Below are 14,024 nucleotides of genomic sequence, written 5' to 3' on the forward strand. Positions count from 1 at the left end.
AAACTTATCTAGAAACAGATCTTATGCATATATAGAAATATGGATGAAGGATCAATAAATGGATAAGTTAAAAATGGAACATTATGTGTATTATTTAATTAAGAATAATTAAATTTAGTTTTATTTTATGGAAATAGGAGACACCTAAATTAAATATGAAGAAATTTCTAAAAGGAATATTATATAAATATTTCTTTCCTGTAAAAGATATTATTTCTGGGGGATAGGGCAGGAGAAAAAAAAAGATGATATTTCTTGTATCAGTTCATTTCTGGGGCATACATAGTGAAACTTTTGACATAGTTATACTTTTCCAAGTTTCCTTACATTATAAATAGCTTTATTCATTTATTTGCTATTATGTTTGATTGCATACAACTTTAACTTTTTCTAAAACATTGTATATTTAATTATAATAAAAATATCTTTGCATTATTTAGTAGTTTGTTTAAAGAACAACTGCTAGAAGCATTTTGTTTTTATTGAGAACTTACTGAAACTTACTGAAATATAAAATAGGTATTTAAACATGCATAAACAATAAGCTGCTATACACATTCCCATATCTGTTTCTTGGTGGATATAAACATTCATTTATATTGGGTATATATCTATCTGAACTGAGGTTTTTAATTGCTGTTTGCATGCAATGTGCAAACAATGGTATGCTTATATAGTCGCTATGCTATTTATTTCCTGCTGAATCTTGCATAGTTCTGTCCTGATCTTCTATGTTTCTAACACAGTGAATGACTTCATTATTTCCCTTTATCTGAAAACAGTTTGCTTTCTTTAATAAAGCTAAAATTTAGGGGCCCAGATTTTCATGTTCTGTTCATTTATTTTATAGCCTGAGGATGTCGAAAAGGGAAGAACTCAGAAGTTTTGCAGGAATTGTTAACATTTCATGGTATCTTTCTCACTTCTGAGGTTCTTTTTAAGGCCTTGTTCCTGATACCACTTGTATCTAGAAGTGTATTCAATTCTAACAGGAAAATTCCATTCACCACATATAGCACGGCATAATGCACTTTGATCAACAATGGTACATATATATGACAGTGGTACCACAAGATTACAAAATTGTATTTTATTGTACATTTTCTATGTTTATATATACAAATGCTTACCTTTGTGTTATAATTATCTACAATATTAGGTACAGTAGCATGCTATACAGGTTTGTGGCTCAGGAGCAATAGGCTATACCTTATATCCTAGGTGTGTAATAGCCTATACCCTCTAGGTTTGTGTAAGTACACTCTATGATGTTAGCACAATGATGACATCACCTAATGACATATTTCTCAGAATGTATCCTCACTGTTAAGTGATACATATATAGCTCTAGAACATTTACATCTATTCAGTGGTGAATGCTGTTGGTCACATCAATATAGAACGTTCTGATTTCAACACTGGGCTCTAGTGCAGGTTGAGCTTCCCTAAACTGAAAATCTAAAATCTGAAATGCTTCAAATCTGAAATTTCTTGTGCACCAACGTGACAGACACCACAAATGAAAAGTTTTAAACCTGACCTCATAGGACAGGTCACAGCAAAAACATAGTCAAAATTTTGTTTCATCCACAAAATTATTTAAAACTTATAAAAGTAATTTCTAGCTATGTGTATAAGGTATATGAAACATAAATGAATTTCACATTTAGACCTGGCTCCATCCCCAAGATATTTCATTATGTATATGAAAATATTCTAGAATATGAAAATATCCAAAATCCAAAACACTTACAGTCCCAAGCATTTAGGTTAAAGGGTACTCAACCTGTATCAAATTGGCTGAGTTCAAATCAAACTTTTGCCATTTACTAGCTGTATGGCTTTTGATAATTTACTCAAATTCTTGTAGCCTCAGTGTTTTCAACTGTAAAAAAGGGAATAATAACAATACCAGTGTAACAAATTTATTATAAGGAATAAATGAGATCATTTAAAGTACTTGGAACTATGTCTGTACATAACAGTCACTCAACCTTGATGTTTTTGTTTTCTTGTTTTGTTTTTGATTGTTTGCTATAATCCATTACTCCTCAGTGAGAAAAGATAAATGAGAATACTCACTCAGTTTGTTCATTTCAGCCCTGAAGAATTTAGGAAGCATTCTCTAAATTTTGCTGGTATGCAGGTAAAGTTTCTGAAATAGAGTAGTGAGAAGGGACAGAAAACAGTTAGGGTTAGCAGCTTCATTCCTCTATGTAGCTCCACAATCATGTGTTTTTGATTTTGCCTGTTTTTTTGTTTGTTTGTTTGTTTGTTTTAGTTTAAAATATTTGGCTGCTTTTTCAAAATTAAACTCATTTATTAGTAATTTTGTTATTGCTGTTCTTGTTTATATTATAAACTATTGGGAACAAGATATTTTTATAATGTATTTGTAGTTTGCTATTTTTTTTACAGTAGCCAATTTATTTTAAAACCAACTTATTTTAAAACAATTTTTAAGTAATTGAAAGTATAATACAAACACAAAATTACACAAGACATAAATTATAGATAAATGAATTATTAGAAGTGACAACCTCTATAACCACCAATCAGGTTAAGAGAGAAAAATATTACCAGTGCCCTCAGAAAACCCCACAAGTTTCTGAGAGTAACCAGACCTTCTTTCCTACTTCCTCCTTCCCAAAAGTTAATTACCTCTTTACCAAATATCATCTTTGATGACCTCTCCTAATTCATCAGCACCTGCATCAGAATGGTCAGTAAACCAGGTAAAGAAGCTCTCTGGTTCCTCATGCTGCCTCTTCCTGCTGGTAACTACTGCTTTGACTTCAGATATGTTTTGGCTGTGGCCCCATCCAAATCTCAACTTGAATTGTATCTCCCAGAATCCTCACATGCCATGGGAGGGACTCAAGGGGAGGTAATTGAATCATGGTGGTCGATCTTTCCTGTGCTAGTCTCATGATAGTTAATAAGTCTCATGAGATCTGATGGGTTTATCAGGGGCTTCCACTTTTGCTTCTTCCTCATTTTCTCTTGTCACCACCATGTAAGAAGTGCCTTTCACCTCCCACCATGATTGTGAGGCCTCCCAGTCATGTGGAACTGTAAGTCCAATTAAATCTCTTTTTCTTCCCAGTTACAGGTATGTCTTTATCAGCAGCATGAAAATGGACTAATACAGTAAATTGGTACCAATAGAGTGGGGCATTGCTGAAAAGATATTTGAAAATGTGGAAAGGACTTTGAAACTGGGTAACAGGCAGATGTTGGAACAGTTTGGAGGGCTCAGAAGAAGACAGGAAAATGTGGGAAAGTCTGGAACTCCCTAGAGATTTGTTGACTTTCTTTGCCCAAAATGCTAATAGCAATATGGACAATAAGATCTAGGCTGAGGTTGTCTCATATGGAGATGAGGAAATTGTTGGGAACTGGAGTAAAAGTGTCTCTTGTTATATTTCAGCAAAGATACTAGTGGCATTTTACCTTGCCCTAGAGATCTGTGGAACTTTTAACTTGAGAAAGATGATTTAGGGTATCTGGCAGAAGAAATTTCTAAGTAGTAAAGCATTCAAGAGGTAACTTGGGTTCTGTTAAAGGAATTTAGTTTTATAAGGGAAGCAGAGCATAAAAGTGGGAAATTTGCAGCCTGATTATGTGATAGAAGAGAAAAACCCATTTTCTGGGGAGAAATTCAAGCTGGCTGCAGAAATATGCATAAGTAGCAAGGAGACTAACATTAATCTCAAGACCATGGGGATATTATCTCCAGGCCATGTCAGAGAACTTTAGGACAGCCCCTCCTATCACAGGTTCAGAGGCCGAGGAGGAAAAACTGGATTCATGGGCCAGGCCCAGAGTCCCTGCACTATGTGCAGCCTAGGGACTTTGTGTCCTGTGTCCCAGCCACTCCAGCCCTGGCTGAAAGGCACCAACCTAGAGCTTGGGCTGTGGCTTCAGAGGGTGAAAGCCCCAAACCTTGGCAGCTTCCATATGGTGTTGAGCCTGTGGGTGCACAGAAGTAAAAAATGCTCTGCCTAGATTTCAGAAGATGTAGGGAAATGTCTGGATGCCCAGGCAAAAGTTTGTTGCAGGGTGAGGCCCTTATGGAGAAACTCTGCTAGGGCAGTACAGAAAGGAAATGTGGGGTCAGAGCCCTCACACAGAGTCCCTACTGGGGCACTACTTAGTGGAGCTGTGAAAAGAGGGCCACCATCCTGCAGACCCCAGAATGGTAGACCCACCTACATCTTGCACCATGTGCCTAGGAAAGCTGCAGACAAGACCAGACTGTGAAAGCAGCCAGGAGGGGGGCTATATCCTGCAAAGCTACAGGGGTAGAGCTGTCCAAGACTATGGGAACCCACCTCTTGATCAGCATGACCTGGATGTGAGACCTGGAGTCAAAGGAGATCATTTTGGAGCTTTAAACTTTGACTGCCCCTCTGGATTTCAGACTTGTATGGGCCCTGTAACACCTTTGTTTTGGCCATTTTCTTGTATTTGAAATGGCTGTATTTATTCAATACCTGTACTCACATTGTATCTAAGAAGTAACTAGCTTGCTTTTGATTTTACAGGCTCATAGATGGAAGGAACTTGCCTTGTCTCAGATGAGACTTTGCACTGTAGACTTTGGGATAATACTAAAATGAGTTAAGACTCTGGGTACTGTTGAGAGTACCATTTAGTATTCTCATTTAGAATACTAAAATGAGAAGGCTTGATTGGTTTTGGAATGTGAGAATATGAAATATGGAAGGGCCAGGGTGGAATGATATGAACTGGCTGTGTCTCCACTCAAATCTCAACTGGAATTGTATCTCCTAGAATTCCCACATGTTGTGGCAGGGACCCAGGGGGAGGTAATTGAATCATGGGGGCTGATCTTTCCAGTGCTATTCTCCTGATGGTGAATAAGTGACAAGAGAGCTGATGGGTTTATTAGGGGTTTCCGCTTTTTCTTCTTCCTCATTTTCTCTTGTCGCTGCCATGTAAGAAGTACCTTTTGCCTCCCACCATGATTCTGAGGCCTTCCCAGCCACGTGGAACTGTAAGTCCAATTAAACCTGTTTCTGTTCCCAGTTTCGGGTATGTCTTTATAAGTAGCATGAAAATGGACTAATACAACTTCTAACAATAGTTTAATTTTGTCTGTTTTGGAACCTTATATAAATAAAACATCTAGTATGTATTTTTTTGTCTGCCTTCTTTTATTCACACTTGTGTTTTTTAAATCATTAATTAGTTGCATATAGTTGTAATTTATTTTTTTCATTCCTATCAAGTGTGTCATTATATAAGTATATTACAAAATATCAATTTGCAGCTTATGACCACATGGATCATTTTCCACTTGGAAATTACTACAAATAATGTTGCTATGAATATTTATCTATGTATGTTTTAGAGAAACATGCATATATTTTTGATGGGTATACCTAGGAGTATAATAACTTTAGCAGAAAATATGAAAATGATTTCAGTGAGCAGATACTGCATTGTGAGCATCAGGATGATCTATATTTACAGAGGAAAATAAAAACAAATGCTTAAACCTAAAACCCTGTGTCATATATCAAATACCTACTAACCACAACATAAACTGGTCCCTTTCCTAAGCGCAGTGACAACTTGCAAATAATTGGTTAAAAAAAAAAATGTGTAGGGCCGGGAGCAGTGGCTTCCACCTGTAATCCTAGCACTTTGGGATGCTGAACTGGGTGGATCACGAGGTCAGAAGCTCAAGACCAACCCACTCTACTAAAAATAACAAAATTAGCCAGGCATGGTGTCAGGCGCCTGTAATCCCAGCTTCTGGAAAGGCTGAGGCAGGGAACTGCTTGAATCTGGGAGGCAGAGGTTGCAGTGAGCTGAGATTGGACCACTGTACTCCAGCCTGGGCAACAGAGCAAGACTCCATCTCAAAAATAATAAATGAATAAAATAAAAAATTTAAAAAGTGTGTCATTCAAATATGAGGAATAAGCAAAAATAAAAAATAAAAATAACCGGCACAGGATCTATAGAAAAAAAGAAAAAGAAGACAATAGAAAATGTAAGTGGATGACAAAAAACTCAAATGAAATAAAAAAGTGTTATCACAAAGCAATTGATTTTTTACCAGAATTTTTTACCAAAATATTTTACCAGAAAATTTTAAATATAACAATGTAATTAGCTTTATGAAACCACATATGAAATATATAAAAGACAGGAAATATATGTTAAATAATATAAGTGAAAATTAAGATAGCACACTCATAAAAAGTGGATGAAGTTTTTAAAACTCTCAAAGAAAATCAGGTAAAATTAGAATTCAAGGCCGGGCACGGTGGCTCAAGCCTGTAATCCCAGCACTTTGGGAGGCCAAGGTGGGTGGATCATGAGGTCAGGAGATCGAGACCATCCTGGTCAACATGGTGAAACCCTGTCTCTACTAACACAAAAAATTAGCTGGGCATGTTGGCATGTGCCTGTAATCCCAGCTAGACAGGAGGCTGAGGGAAGAGAATTGCCTGAACCCAGGAGGTGGAGGTTGCAGTGAGCCGAGATCGCACCATTGCACTGCAGCCTGGGTAACAAGAGCAAAACTCCGTCTCGGAAAAAAAAAAAAAAAATTAGAATTCAAATAAAATACAATAGATACTATTAACAATACAGTAGTAAACATAAAAACAGAATTGAGAAAAGCAGAATAAATGTTAATGGTCAGAGTTAAAAAGCATTGGAATGATAATGAGAATATGATGTGTGAGACAAACAAAGAAGATCTGATATAACAGTCAATATTAGTGAAGAAGTAACTGAAAAATAAAGGAACAGAAAATTTTAATTATATTTAACAATACAGAAAAAAATTCATGCATCTATAGATTTAAATAACATGAAAGACTGGTGTAGGGAAAGTGAAATATAATCCACTAAAATATTGGTCTTCAAAAATAATGGTATAATTTTTTGACCATGGGGTTAAAAATATATGTGTATTTATGTATGTACATATATGTGTAATGCTAATAGCATTTACACACACACACACTTATCAGAGCACAAAGTGTGATAGACTGTTACAGATTTAACCTGTGACAAGTTGAATTAAAACAGGATGGTCTCATACTTCTCCACAACAGGAAGCAAATTTAAAAGGTAAAAGACAGTTAAATGATGACTATAAAATAAAAAAGAATGATTAAATTTTTTTTACACAAACTATTGTTCAAGCATAAAGGTGAACTGTTTTACACATGCAAGAATACAAGAAACATAGTTTCTGTAAATTTCTAATAAAGAATTTATTAGAAGACAGAAGTAAGTAAACCAAGAAATCCATAAGAAAAATGCAGCAAAATGAGTAACACAAAAACAAAAAGTGAAAACTCTGGTTGTATGACATAATGCAAATATTGTTAAATGAACTCCAGGGAAAGTTGTTAAGGGAAGTAGGAAATCATTCAAATTGAAAATAGACTGATTTCCCTTTTAGTTTGTTTTAATATCCAGGGATCAAAAAACAACATTTAAAGTTGACAATCGAAAAAACAGTGGTATAAGTTCAGTTTTCTACTATAGTGCATGCTTCTACAATACAATTTATCTCACAGATAATAAACAAATAGCATTGACACATGTGGAAATCACTTGTATAACAGATCATGTTTCACAGTTGAAGAGAAATACAAAAGTGCAATTAGAAATTTCAACTGAAGGGTAAAAACCCTCAGCTAGCTTACAGTAACAGGAGACCTTAGGCATATTTGAAGAAAAATAAGAATGAACATCTACACTCTGAAATGTGCCCCCCTTCTTTATTTGTATAACTGCCACCGTGTGTCAGGTTGCATTGTTTCCCATCCCAACAATACTAGCAGACACACTGGCTCAGAGCTCCATTCCAACTGGATTGTCTCAGTAACCATTAAGCCTACTGAAAATAAAGTGCTAACGGCATTTTCATTTCATTGTGTTGTACATTTTAACTATGTGCTGTGGTAGTCTCTAGTCACAGTGAGCTGTTTGCCTCTATGTTCTACTTAGTTCATCAGAAACTAATTATTGCTTTTGTTAGCCCTTTTGTTTACATTGGTTTTGAGTTACCTTCTAATCCTGTTCTTTTCAGAAGTCTTGTTCTTTCTAAAAAGTAATTTTCCAGAACACAATGTTTCATAATTAAATATAATGTGTCATAGAAGACATGACTTGTATTTAAATACATAAAGTTAAACCCCAAAAAGAGCAAATTAATCAACAAAAATTAAGTGTTGTTTCTGGAGGGGGAAGGAAGTGAAATTAAATATATTATTGATTATTGTAGGCTATAATTTATTTCTAACGAAACAGAAAATTAAATGTATTACATATGTTATAGTTATAAGGGTAATCATTATAATAATAATTTAAATTTTAAATTATCAGAAGAAAGAGATATAATTAAAACAACAACCATGAAGAGAAAGCATAGACTGTATAATAAAAAGTGTTTTAAAGTGGCAAAATAAATAAGAAAACTATTTTTTTTTAAAGTATGAATGAGATAAATTTACCATTAAGAGAATTTTAAACTTCCTCTTTTTGCTGTGACAAGCTTGCAACAAACCAAACATCTCACCAAAAACAACTGAAGAAAAGGGATAAAGTATATAAAGCACCTGCTTGAAGGCAACAAATAAAGCAGACAGTATTAGAGAGTTCCAAATTTCAGAAAGAGGCAAAGCTCGTTAAAAGTAACCCAATATTTTGTGTCCTTTCCACTAGAAATGATTTATGCATTTATAATTAGAACAAAGTAAGAGGCTGATGAAGCAAGTAGAGAACTGAGCAGAAAGCAGTGGCTAAACAGAGACTACAACATTCTCACAAGACTGGGAAGTGAAGAAAGTTTTGACTCATACTGCATTCTACTAAGTCATTGCTAAATGTCTCACTACTATAATGTGATTTTCATAAAAGACAAATAAATGGAAAGATTCACTACATTTATGACTCAGAGGACTAGATATTATAATAATATCAAGTCTCCCCACATTAGTCTATAGAGTCAATTAAAGCTCAGTCAAAATCTGAGTTCAATTGTTTCGTGGAGAATGAGAAGCTGACTCTAAAATATCTGTTACAATTTAAAGGGCCTACCAATGAAATAGAATAGAGAGTCCAGAAGTAAATCCTCTCGTATATGGTCAAACGACTTTGACAAGGGTTCCAAGACAATTTGATTTAAAAAAAAAGTTTTTTGGGGCTGGGTGCAGTGGCTCAGGCCTGTAATCCCAGCACTTTGGGAGGCCGAGGCGGGTGGATCACGAGGTCAAGAGATCGAGACCATCCTGGTCAACATGGTGAAACCCCGTCTCTATTAAAAATACAAAAAGTAGCTGGGCATGGTGGCACATGCCTGTAATCCCAGCTACTCAGGAGGCTGAGGCAGAATTGCCTGAACCCAGGAGGCGGAGGTTGCGGGGAGCCGAGATCGCGCCATTGCACTCCAGCCTGGGTAACAAGAGCTAAACTCCGTTTCAAAAAAAAAAGTTTTTTTCCAATAAATCATGTTGGAAAAACTGAATATTCATAGAGAAAAGAATGACGTTAAATCCTACCTTATACCATATACAAAATTTAACTCAAAAATGGATGGATCAAAGTCCTAAATACAAGATATAAAATTATTAAAAGAAGAAGATCCAAGATGGCCGCTTAGGAGGAAGTCGGGATTGCAGCTCCGAGAGAAGGCGCAGAGGGTGAGTGGACGCCGCATTTCCAGACAGATTTTTACTGCCCACAGACCAGGAGATTCACAGGAGGAGAAGCCACACGGGTCGCCAGCGCCGCTGGTTTGAGTGGCGTGGCGGCTCAGCCTACGCCCTGGGGCGGGGGGCAGTGGCTTCTTATGCAGAGCGAGAGAGACAGTTCCCTCTGAGCCAGCAAGGGGAGCTGAAGCAGGGAGTCAAGCCAGGAGACCCCTGGGCAAGGACGCGCAATGAATCTCAGAGCCACTGCTTCGGCTGACGCAGTGGCACACAGGGCAGCAGATTTTAACTGCCCACAGACCAGGAGATTCACAGGCAGAGAAGCTCCATGGGTTCCCAGCGCCGCTGGTTGGACCAGAGCAGCCGCTCGGCCTGCACCGGGGGCAGGGAGCAGCGGCTCCTTGAGCAAAGTGAATGAGACTGTGTCCCCTCTGGGCCAGCAAGGGGAGCTGAGGCAAGGAGGCAAGCCAAGAGATTCCTGGGCAAAGAGGGCCCTACTGGAAACACGGCTGAACCTGGGACAGTCCAGCTCTGTGGGGGAGGGGCGTCCTCCATCGGGAAACACCCTGCAGTTCCCGGGGCAATTTGCTGTAACCAAGACAACCCGCCACTACAGAGACTCCGTCACTACAGGGGCGGGCCAGCATAGCGGAAGCAGTTCTAACTACACCCATATAAACAGAACTGCACGGAAGTTCACACGGAAGCTGGGCGGAGCCCACAGCAGCTCAGCGAAGCCTCTGCAGGATGAGTGTGACTAGACTGCCACCTTGTGGGCAGGGAAAACGGTAGCAACACAGTGGAAAAGCATAAAGCCCTAAACCCCTGGGCCAGAACACCTGGGGGGAAGAAAAGGGGGTTTATGAGTTCAGCTACTGCAGACTTAAAATTACCAAAACCAGAAAGACAGCAACTACAAAGTCAATAGGCGGAAAAATCCACAAAGATGGGAAGAAACCAGTGCAAAAAGGATGAAAACACCCAAAACCAGAACACCTCTCCTCCTACAAGGCAGCATAACTCCTCACCAGCACGGGAACAAGACTGGACGGAGAATGAGTGTGATGAAATGACAGAATCAGCTTTCAGAAAATGGATAATAAGAAACTTCTGTGAGCTAAAAGAACATGTTCTAACCCAATGCAAAGAAGCTAAGAACCTTGAAAAAAGACTTGATGAAATGCTGACGAGAATGGACAACTTAGAGGGGAATATGAGTGAATTGATGGAGCTGAAAAACACAACAAGAGAACTTCGTGAAGCATGCACAAGTTTCAACAGCAGAATTGACCAAGCAGAAGAAAGGATATCAGAAGTTGAAGATCAACTCAGTGAAATAAAATGAGAAGGGAAGATTAGAGAAAACAAGATAAAAAGGAATGAACAGAGTCAACAAGAAATATGAGACTACGTGAAAAGACCTAATCTACGTTTGATAGATGTACCTGAATGTGACGAAGAGAATGCATCCAAGCTGGAAAATACTCTTCAGGATATTATCCAGGAAAACTTCCCCAACCTAGCAAGGTAGGCCAATATTCAAGTCCAGGAAATACAGAGAACACCACAAAGATATTCCTCCAGAAGAGCAACCCCAAGGCACATAATCATCAGATTCACCAGGGTTGAAATGAAGGAGAAAATACTAAGGGCAGCCAGAGAGAAAGGTCGGGTTACCCACAAAGAGAAACCCATCAGACTCACAGCAGATCTCTCAGCAGAAACCCTACAGGCCAGAAGAGAGTGGGGACTGATATTCAACATCCTTAAAGAAAAGAACTTTCAACCCAGAATTTCATATCCAGCCAAACTAAGCTTCATTAGTGAAGGAAAAATAAAATCCTTTGTGAACAAGCAAGTACTCACAGATTTCATCACCATCAGACCAGCTTTACAAGAGCTCCTGAAGGAGACACTACACATAGAAAAAAACAACCAGGACCAGCCACTCCAAAAACACACGAAATGGTAAAGAGCAGCAACACAATGAAGAATCTGCATCAACCAATGGGCAAAACAACCAGCTAGCATCAAAATGACAGGATCAAACTCACACATAACAATATCAACCATAAACGTAAATGGACTAAATGCCCCTATCAAAAGACACAGACTGGCAAATTGGATAAAAAGACAAAACCCATCGGTATGCTGTATCCAGGAAACCCACCTCACATGCAAGGACACACAAAGGCTCAAAATAAAGGGATGGAGAAAGATTTACCAAGCAAATGGAGAGCAAAAAAAAGCAGGAGTTGCAATTCTCACCTCTGATAAAATAGACTTTAAAGCAACAAAGATCAAGAGAGACAAAGAAGGACATTACATAATGGTAAAAGGATCAATGCAACAAGAAGAGCTAACGATCCTAAATATATATGCACCTAATGCAGGAGCACCCAGATACATAGGGCAAGTTCTTAAAGACTTGCAAAGAGACATAGACTCCCACACATTAATACTGGGAGACTTCAACACACCATTGTCAATATTAGACAGATCAACAAGACAGAAAATTGATAAGGATATCCAGGACTTGAACTCAGACCTGGAACAAGCAAACCTAATAGACATTTACAGAACTCTCCAGCCCAAATCCACAGAATATACATTCTTCTCAGCACCACATCACACCTACTCTAAAATTGACCACATAATTGGAAGTAAATCACTCCTCAGCAAATGCAAAAGAACGGAAACCATAACAGTCTCTCAGACCACAGTGCAATCAAGTTAGAACTCAGAATTCAGAAGCCAACCCAGAACCGCACAGCCTCATGGAAATTGAACAACTTTCTCCTGAATGTTGACTGGATAAACACTGAAATGAAGGCAGAAATAAAGATGTTCTTCAAAACCAACGAGAACGAAGACACCACATACCAGAATCTCTGGGACACATTTAAAGCAGTCTCTAGAGGAAAATATATAGCAAAAAGTGCCCACATGAGAAGAAAGGAGAGAACTAAAATTGACACCCTATCATCAAAATTGAAAGAGCCAGAGAAGCAAGATCAAAAAAACTCAAAACCTAGCAGAAGACAAGAAATAACTAAGATCAAAGCAGAATTGAAGGAGATAAGAGACACGAAAAACCCTACAAAAAATCAATAAATCCAGGAGCTGGTTTTTTGAAAAGATCAACAAAATAGACAGACCACTAGCCAGACTAATAAAAAAGAAAAGAGAGAATAACCAAATAGATGCAATAAAAAATGATAAAGGGGATATCACCACAGATGCCACAGAAATTCAAACCATCATCAGAGATGATTACAAACAACTCTATGCACATAAATTAGAAAACCTGGAAGAAATGGATAAATTCCTGGACAGTAGTCTCCTCCCAAGCCTAAACCAGGAAGAAGTCGAAACCCTGAATAGACCAATAACAAGGTGTGAAGTTGAGGCAGCAATTAAGAGCCTACCACCCAAAAAAAGCCCAAGTCCAGATGGGTTCACAGCCGAATTCTACCAGACATACAAAGAGGAACTGGTACCATTCCTACTGAAACTATTCCAAATAATCCACAAAGAGGGAATCCTTCCCAAATCATTTTATGAGACCAACATCATCCTAATACCAAAACCCAGCAGAGACTCAACAAGAAAAGAAAACTACAGGCCAATATCCATGATGAACATAGATGCAAAAATCTTCAATAAAATACTGGCAAGCCGATTACAACAGCACATCAAAAAGCTTATCCACCATGATCAAGTAGGATTCATCCCGGGGATGCAAGGCTGGTTCAATATACGCAAGTCTATAAATGTAATTCACCACATAAACAGAACCAAAAACAAAAACCACATGATCATCTCAATTGATGCAGAGAAGGCATTCAACAAAATTCAACAGCCCTTTATGCTAAAAACTCTCAATAAACTAGGTATCGATGGAACGTATCTCAAAATAATAAAAGCTATTTATGACAAACCGACAGCCAATATCATACTGAATGGGCAAAAACTGGAAGCATTCCCTTTGAAATCTGGCACTAGACAAGGATGCCCTCTCTCACCACTCCTATTCAATATAGTACTGGAAGTTCTAGCCAGAGCAATCAGGCAAGAAAAAGAAATAAGGGTATTCAATTAGGAAAGAAGGAAGTCAAATTGTCTCTATTTGCAGATGAAAGGATTGTACATCTAGAAGACCCTATCACCTCAGCCCAAAATCTCCTGAAACTGATAAGCAACTTCAGCAAAGTCTCAGGATACAAAATCAATGTGCAAAAATCACAAGCATTCCTATACACCAATAACAGACTTAAAGAGAGCCAAATCAAGAACGAACTGCCATTCACAATTGCT

The 14,024-nt window shown here is 37.9% G+C and overlaps 1 protein-coding gene across 1 annotated transcript in view; it reads right to left on the reverse strand.

The window, feature by feature from the left end:
* CENPW (centromere protein W) overlaps positions 1 to 14,024 on the reverse strand; it is a 369,844-nt gene that overhangs the window by 210,184 nt on the left and 145,636 nt on the right. Inside the window, exon 3 of the mRNA XM_064360717.1 lies at positions 2,083 to 2,155. The gene's annotated coding sequence lies outside the window, so the exon portion shown is untranslated. The remainder of the gene's footprint in view (positions 1 to 2,082; positions 2,156 to 14,024) is intronic.

The sequence above is a fragment of the Aotus nancymaae genome, unplaced genomic scaffold (assembly GCF_030222135.1).
Source record: "Aotus nancymaae isolate 86718 unplaced genomic scaffold, 86718_ANA_hifiasm-v0.15.2.pri h1tg000040l, whole genome shotgun sequence".
Lineage (NCBI taxonomy): Eukaryota > Metazoa > Chordata > Mammalia > Primates > Aotidae > Aotus > Aotus nancymaae.